At 37.2% G+C, this 9043-nt stretch overlaps 1 pseudogene; it reads right to left on the bottom strand.

The window, feature by feature from the left end:
• The window catches only part of LOC107714108 (uncharacterized), a 56378-nt pseudogene that overhangs the window by 20713 nt on the left and 26622 nt on the right, over window positions 1-9043 (bottom strand).

The following is a 9043-nucleotide window of genomic DNA, read 5'->3' as shown; positions in this document are numbered from 1 at the left end:
TAGAACAGTGGTTCCCAAACTGGGGTACGTGAGGCGACAGAGGGGGAACGCGAACAAAATGCTGAGTTTTGCGGTGTTTCGTGAACGAATCGTTCGCGAAAGTCATTGATTCAATGATTCATTTATAAATACAGCCACTTGCTTAGTTACTGAATGAACAAATGACTCGATGACTCACGCATTAAGACAGTGACTTACCGCCACCTACTGGCGGTTTTAGTATTTAAAAGAATTACTTTTCAATTTTTTATCATCATTGCATATTAATCTATTGGACATTTTTTTTTTAACATTAATATTCTATTTATAAAGATAAAAAATGCATTGGAAAGTCAATTTAGGGGGCAAATATTGTCCTTTAATGGAAAAGGTGCAGTCTAAGTGGAAGAGAGGGTGTAGGCCTAAGCAGAAATGCCTCAGGGTCTGGGAACCACTGATGTAGAACATTCTGTCCTGTGCAACAAGGGATTTATTTTACATTTTCAGGTACAGCGGTTAGTTTGAAATAAAAGTTTGTTTAACAGTGGAAATTGAGTCTCACATTATTTAAACATTATTCAAAACATTAATGGTGAACATTTTCGACTTTATAAAATGATTCTCTCAAGTCTTGGCGATCGGCCCCTATTAAACAATAAAGAAAGTAAGACATCTTTTTCGTATACATATTTTAGTAGCCTACTATTCTTTTTGGCAGAATTGATCATTAATCAACTTAATTATTTTATTTTTATTTTGTATCACCATAGTCCCTAAATGTATGTACATGCAGGAAATGGGATTCAAATCGAAAACATTTTCCCCCATTTTGTGTCCCCCCCACTTCTCAAACCAAAGTTACACCCTTGCATATACTAGTACCAGAAGGACCATTCAAGCACTTGGTAATGGATTATGTGGATATGATAAAGCGAGTACAAGGCAAAAGGTACATGCTTGTGATCATAGACAGATTTAGCAGATGGGTGGATGCAGTACCATCAGCAGATCAGAGAGCAGGAACAGTAATTAAATTTCTAACAAGAGAAGTAATTCCTAGATTTGGAATACCATCAGAAATAAGTTCAGATAATGGATCGGCATTCATACAAAAAACTGTAAAACAAGTATTGCAACAATTGAGAATAAAACAGAGACAAGGCTGCATTTACCATCCACAACCACAAGGGATGGTAGAGAGATTAAATGGAACCATCAAGGCCAAACTTAACAAAATATGTGGAAGTACTAAGCTAAACTGGATTGATGCTTTACCTCTTGCACTAATGAGCACTAATGAGCATGCAAATTAACAGGAACATTCACTTAACACCGCATGAAATGCTTACAGGTCAACCCATGCCTGTGCCATATTGTAGAGGTCCCTACAAAGGACCCCCTCTAGAGCGATTGCAAATGGAACTTCGATCATATATGAAGAAATTAACTGCCATACATAAAGCTATCTATTTACAGGAAACAAGAAAAGAGCCCTGTGAGGAAAAAGAGACGGAATGTCCAATTGTTCCAGGTGACCAAGTATATCTGAGGGTATTCCGGAGAAAGTGGAATGAGCCCAGGAGAGAGGGACCCTACAAAGTCGTGAGAGCTACTCCAACAGCAGTCCAAGTGGAGGGAAGTACAACCTGGCATCATCTAAACCACTGTACTAGAGTTCCCAAAATAAGGACGGAAAGAGAAGGAAACAGACAAGAAGACAACTCAGGAGAAAGTGACGAGGAGAGACCAGTGACACAAGATGAAGTGCAAACTGATGAAAGCTCAAAAAAAGATCAACAAGGAGCTCACATTCTCCTGTCAGGCAAACAGGAGAGGAGAAATAATAAGTCTGACAACATATCTGATGATCATCACATGCCTAATGCATCTAATTCTACAAGCTCAAGCTGTAGCCAACAGCACCCAGACTTCCCTGGAATCAACTTTCACCCCCTCGGTTGAATCTAGCAGTGGATTTGACTTAATCCAAAAAGAACAAGAACTAGATAAGGAGGAAAAAGTATCTAGACAAAATAGACACATTGTAAATGACAACCATAATATTACTTATAAGAGAACGGGCAATTCAGATATATTATGGGAAAAGGCAGAAGACAATAATTGGTATCAATGGGTAAATTACACAGCAGAAAAAGAGAAATGGGAAAACTGCATAGTTTGCTTTGAACCAAGACCAATTTTATATATTGTACCAATACTCATATACAGTTCAAGTTGTAGAATATTTCATGATGAATGGTTTAAGAAATGTCCAGGACTGTCTAATGCAATGGGGTTAGATGTAGTGAGATTGGGAGGTAAATGCTTTATAGAAAGAGGCAGAGAGATAAATGTCTTTAGAAACTGTACCCAAAAAATGGCATATTGCCCATATTGGTGCCAGTTTCTCCAATCTACAACAAACTACAGAGAAGCAACTGAATTACAGTGCATACGAACCCGTAAATGGCCAATAGTACGGAAAGAAAAAATACAAAAGCCACAAGGGAAAATACAATTAATGGCAGATCAGGAATTTGAATGTTATGAGAAGAAGGGAAATATTGACGTAGGAAGATTTGAAGAAAAATACAGCAAAATATGGAAAATACCACGATGTAAAGATAACTATTTAGTGATAAAAGAAGGCCCACCACCTATATTTGATGACATTGATATTGCATTGGCAGACATATGGTGGATGTGTGGATTAGAATATGGCCTCTTGACAACATTACCAGAAAAATGGTCAGGATTATGTACTAGAATTATGCTTACACATAAAATGAGTCACATCTCTCTAGAAGAGGAAGCAACAAATGAAAAGAAAGCCAGATCCAGAAGAGCCTATGAAAAAGACCCTGCAGTTTATATAGATTCAATTGGTCAACCAAGAGGTATACCTTATGAGTTTAAAGCAAGAGATGAAATCAAATCAGGGATTGAATCAATATTCATTTGGATTACACAAAATAAAAATACAGAATGGATCAATTACATATATTACAATCAGCAAAGATTTATTAATTACACTGATGAGGCCTTATCACTTTTAGGAGAGCAATTGGATGCAACGAGCAGAATGACATGGCAAAATCGAATAGCTTTAGATTATTTGTTAGCTGAGAAAGGGGGAGTGTGTGTTATGTTTGGGGATCAATGCTGTACATACATACCAAATAATACTGCTCCTGAAGGAGCATTTACTGAAGTAATGACCAAATTGAAAAACCTAAGGAGACGCAAGATGAAGTGCAAACTGATGACAACTCAAAAAGAGATAAGCAAGAAGCTCACATTCTTTTGTCAGAGAAGCAGAAAAGTTAAAAGATATCTGATGATCATCACATGCATCTAATTCTACAAGCTCAAGCTGTAGCCAACAGCACCCAGACTTCCCTGGAATCAACTTTCACCCCCTCGGTTGAATCTAGCAGTGGATTTGACTTAATCCAAAAAGAACAAGAACTAGATAAGGAGGAAAAAGTATCTAGACAAAATAGACACATTGTAAATGACAACCATAATATTACTTATAAGAGAACGGGCAATTCAGATATATTATGGGAAAAGGCAGAAGACAATAATTGGTATAAATGGGTAAATTACACAGCAGAAAAAGAGAAATGGAAAAACTGCTTAGTTTGCTTTGAAGCAAGACCAATTTTATATATTGTACCAATACCTATACACAGCTCTAGTTGTCGAATATTTCATGATGAATGGTTTAAGAAGTGTCCAGGACTATCTAGTGCAATGGGGTTAGATGTAGTAAAACTGGGAGGTGCATGCTTTATAGAAAGGGGCAGAGAAATAAATACCTTTAAAACTGTACCCAAAAAAATGGCATTTTGCCCATATTGGTGCCAGTTTCTCCAATCTACAGAGAAGCAACTGAATTACAGTGCATACGAACCCGTAAATGGCCAATAATACGGAAAAAATACAAAAGCCACAAGGAAAAATACAATTAATGGAAGATCAAGAATTTGAATGTTAAGAAGAAGGGAAATATTGACATAGGAAGATTTGAAGGGAAATGCAGCAAAATATGGAAAATTCCACAATGTAAAAATGACTATTTAGTGATAAAAGAAGGCCCACCACCTATATTTGATGAAATTGATATTGCATTGGCAGACAAATGGTGGATGTGTGGATTAGAATATGGCCTCTTGCCAACATTACCAGAAAAATGGTCAGGATTATGTACTAGGGTTATGCTGACACATAAAATGAGTCACATTTCTCTAGAGGAAGAAGCAACAAATGAAGAAAAATCTAGATCTAAAAGAGCCTATGAAAAATACCCTGCTGTTTATATAGATTCAATTGGCCAACCAAGAGGTATACCTTATGAGTTTAAAGCAAGAGATTAAGTCAAATCAGGGTTTGAATCAATATTAATTTGGATTACGCAAAATAAAATACAGAATGGATAAATTACATATATTACAATCAGCAGAGGTTTACTAATTACACTGATGTGGCCTTATCACTTTTAGGAGAGCAATTGGATGCAACGAGCAGAATGACATGGCAAAATCGAATAGCTTTAGATTATTTGTTAGCTGAGAAAGGGGGAGTGTGTGTTATGTTTGGGGATCAATGCTGTACATACATACCAAATAATACTGCTCCTGAAGGAGAATTTACTGAAATAATGACCAAATTGAAAAACCTAAGGATTGAATTTAAAGAAAATGCTGGAAAAGATATTCAAATGTGGGATTGGTTTGATCTAAAGTTAGAAGCATGGGGAGCATGGTTAGCTAAATTAGGAATGTTTTTAGGAGTTGCAGTAGTAATAGGAGGATTACTGGTTTTGCTGTGTACTTCCTATACTGAGGTCACTAGTTGTCAAAGCCACAGCTAAGCAAATGGAAATGCTAAGATGTCAAGATGATGAGAAAGTGATTTTGAAGTGTAACAAAAATGTATATTACCAGGACTGGGCTTCTACACCCAACTAGGAGTCACAAACATTGACAAATGATGGATACTCTAGTACCTCAACTGAGGACGAAGAAGAGGTATAAAGATGAACCATACCTTGGGTGTAAGTGCTAGCCTAACCTCTGCCCAAGGGTGGCCCTCTACGATGTGCAAAGTGTCTGGGCTGAAGATCAACTGTGCTGTTTTTTGTGATGTTACATGTTTTATGTTTTTAATTTTTATTTCTGTTGTATACTATATAACTGTGACAACCACAGGCAAGCGATGAACCAATTGCACACTCATGCTTATATGTTTTACATCATGCTCATGTTTTATCTTAAATGAGGGGTTAGGGAGACAGGATCTTTTACTCCCTCCTAGTCAAGTGTGGGGGGAGAGCTTTGGTCCTGCTGCACCGCCAGAGTGCTGTTACATAATCTAGTCATTGGTGATAAAACTGTGTGACTTAATTTAGTCACTAGGTAGTGATAACTGATGAGACTGAATTATGAAGCTGCCCTCTGGGTAAAGACAAGTAAAGGTGAGACTTAGTAAGTCTCAAAGGGGGGAATATGTGGAAGATTTTTATTGGTCAAAATATGAATTGTTCAAGTATAATCACTGTAAATATAACCATTTATGTATCAAGTTATTTTACTATTATAATCATATAATTGCCTATGTGTGTAGAGGCCTGCATGAATGGAATGTGCAGACATACGGTTTATGGTAAAGCTGCACATCCTGTTTTGACATGAGACAAAAAATATATGATGGAGCCTCTTCCTTTAAAGCAACATAAATTGGGGCCTCCTGTCTGCTTGCAGGAAACAGATTGGAGGCATAGCCAAAAAAAAGGTAAACAATGACAGGATGTAGGAAATGTATGGAACATGCCTTAAAGGAAAAAAAATGATTGACGTATAAAAGAGTGTCCAGACACAGACTCGGGAGATTCTCTGCAGAGACTCTCAACTGCATTATCTCTGATAATAATGTCTATTTTTCTGGCATCAAAACCCCAAGACTTCAAGAGTTCATAGAAATGGCAGGAGCCACCACAGTAGCCAATGAGCTCGCTGCTCAACATTCAAATATATGATTAGTGCTTGCAGTAGCAGTTATAGATCTGTATATATAGATTTATAGATCTGCTACGAGGTGATTCATGTTCGCTATATGGGGGTTATTTTCATGTATGTTATATTTGCAGCAGCAATATTCTTACATGCTCACAGCAGCATGTTGTGGATGTATTGGCAGTAGCAAGTCACGGTACTTGCTCTGCCGCAGCAACAGCGAAGCAGATCTATTCCGCCAAGACCAAACAAATTAACATTGTCATGTACATTACCATGCCAATCCCTCCGAGAGTTGTCATGACAGAAATATATATATATATTTTTTTTTTTTTTCCATATAAGTCAAATTCAATCACTGAATTTGAATTTACAAACAATTAAAATGACTATTCATCATTGTTGGATTTTTCATCTCTGATGTACTTTGAACTCTCTCTTTTTTTAACCTGCCACATTAATAGTAATATTTACGTGAATGTTGGCAAGCCAACATAATAATTGTGTCTCCTCTTACCTACAGTGGGAAGAGCAAAACTGACATTGTCACTTGTATCTGTCTGCTTCACTAATGTAGAAATGAGTTTCTCGCTGGTTTTTAACACACGGTTTCCATAGGAGGCTAGTATAACTTGGTTGGCTGATGATGATGATGATGACGACGACGACGACGATGATGATGATGTCTCTAAAATGTTCTCTGATGTGTTGAAGGCCATAGTCAAAATGTTGGTCACAGTCTAAATTATTGATCAGAAAATACTGTTACTCTACATGTAAACCTGAAGAGAACCAATAAGACAGCACTGCTTTCAGTCATTATGTAACTGACACATTAGATTATTTTATCTTTTTATATGAACACTTACATCCAAAGGAAGCACTTGAGCTGTAATGTTCTCGATCTGCGCAAAAAGATTATCAAAACATCCTCCAGAGGTCTGACTCTGAAATCACAATTGAGCATTATATGACAAAAACAAACACTCTGTGATGTTAATCATGTTTTGCAACATTAATAGCACACAAAACTGGTTTGTTTATGTGTAATTTCATATTTCAAATATCCACAATGCACATCTTATATTCTTATGTCTTATATCTTTGGACTATTATTGATAGAAGCTATGAATCCAACTCTCTAAAACTTCAATTTTAGAAACTTACGGTGCATCCTTCCTGCCGCGTTATATTTATAACTGTAATGACAAAAATCAGCATGAAGATAATAACAAAAAGCAAGGCAAAAGAGAAAGATCTTTGGTATGACCACTTTTTAATCTAAAGGCATAACAACTTGCAACAAATAACAACTTGTGAACAGACATTAATAAAAATGTCTGCAATAATCTGCAACTGCACATTTAACACTTTCATTCCTAATCTTTACCTTGAGCCAAAAACAGCTGTTCAATTCTTCAGATCCACAAACATTAAGTCAAAACACAATCAACAGAGGAAACAACAGACTACATTACCAGCTGAGGTCGTTTTTGGTGTGACTGTTGTATCGGTGCTGATGATGTTAGTAACAGCTGGGGGAAAAATGGATGAATATCAAGACAACAAACAAACAGTAAGTTTTTCATACCCTACACTTTGCCCACCCACTTAAACATTTCTGGCCTCGCCCCTGGTGTGCTTGTGTGCATTTATTAACCAAACCCTATTATACACTTTTAGAATGCATGAGATTATTTCACTAAGACTGTGAGTTAACAAGAGTACTGTAAATCATCAACTACAAATATACTGTAAAAACAGCACACTTCATCTTATTTATCTACTTTCCTTAATAAGTCCAAAAACAGGTCTAGAACATTATTTACTACGATTAAAAAGTTAACTCAGCCTACCGCACAGTCTCTAGAGGGCTCTAATAAAATGTGTAATGCTTTCCTGAACTTTTTTCAGAGTAAAACATCTCATACCTGTCAACACTCTACCTCTGTTCCCACTACTGAACTTCTTTCATTACGCCATGCTCATAACTTCTCTATTTTTGACTCTTTAGTCCCCACAGTGGTTGATGAGATAATCAGGCGGTCTAATTCCTCTACTAGTCTTCTTGATCCTGCACCTACCTCTTTATTGAAGAATTGCGTGCCTGCTTTGTCACTACCCATCACTCACTTCATTGATATGTCAATGTCATCTGGAACTGTACCATCAAAGCGTAAGATTGCTGCTGTCACTCCAGTTCTTAAAAAGCATGGTCTCAAACCTTCTTCCCTAAGTAGCTATAGGCCTATTTCGAACTTATCTTTTCTCTCTAAGATATTATAAAAAGTTGTTTCCTCCCAGTTACAGGCCTTCTTAACAGCACACAACCTCTACGAACCCTTCCAGTCTGGCTTTCGTCCATAACACAGTACTAAAACAGTCCTGGTTAAGGTTCTTAACGATCTTCTCTTAGCTTCTGATTCTGGTGCTCTCAGCACTCTCCTTCTGTTAGACCTCAGCTCAGCTTTTGACACTGTTTGTCATGAGATACTCCTCTCATGGCTTTCAGCAATTGGAATTACTGGCACAGCCCTTGAATGGTTTTCCTCCTATTTGACCGGGAGGCAACAATTTGTTATAAACCAGAAACACAAATCATCTACCAAATCCATCAGTTCTGGTGTACCTCAAGGTTCTGTTTTGGGCCCTCTCCTCTTTACCATTTATATGCTACCAATTGGACAAATAATCAAGCGCTATGGGTTTAACTTCCACTGTTACGCAGATGACATTCAGATTTATTTTAGCGCACCTTCCACCTCAGTGTTTCCTCCGCCTGCATTAACAAATTGCATCAAGGAACTCAAGCTTTGGCTGGAGGCAAATTACCTTAAATTTAACTCTGATAAAACTGAGGTAATTCTGATTGGCTCTAAAGCTGTTGTATCTAAGCTCTCTGGTCAACTGATGGATCTGGATGGTGATCTGATTATGCCCTCCACTAAAGTTCGCAATCTTGGTGTTCTCATTGATTCCACTCTTTCATTCAATGATCACATTGGTAAAGTAGTAAAGACAGCTTTTTTCCACCTACGTAATATCTC

Source organism: Sinocyclocheilus rhinocerous, unplaced genomic scaffold (genome assembly GCF_001515625.1).
Source record: "Sinocyclocheilus rhinocerous isolate Xijiao unplaced genomic scaffold, SAMN03320098_v1.1 scaffold2826, whole genome shotgun sequence".
Lineage (NCBI taxonomy): Eukaryota > Metazoa > Chordata > Actinopteri > Cypriniformes > Cyprinidae > Sinocyclocheilus > Sinocyclocheilus rhinocerous.
The sequence above is the reverse complement of the archived record's forward strand: the minus strand, read 5'-3'. Positions and strand labels throughout refer to the sequence as shown.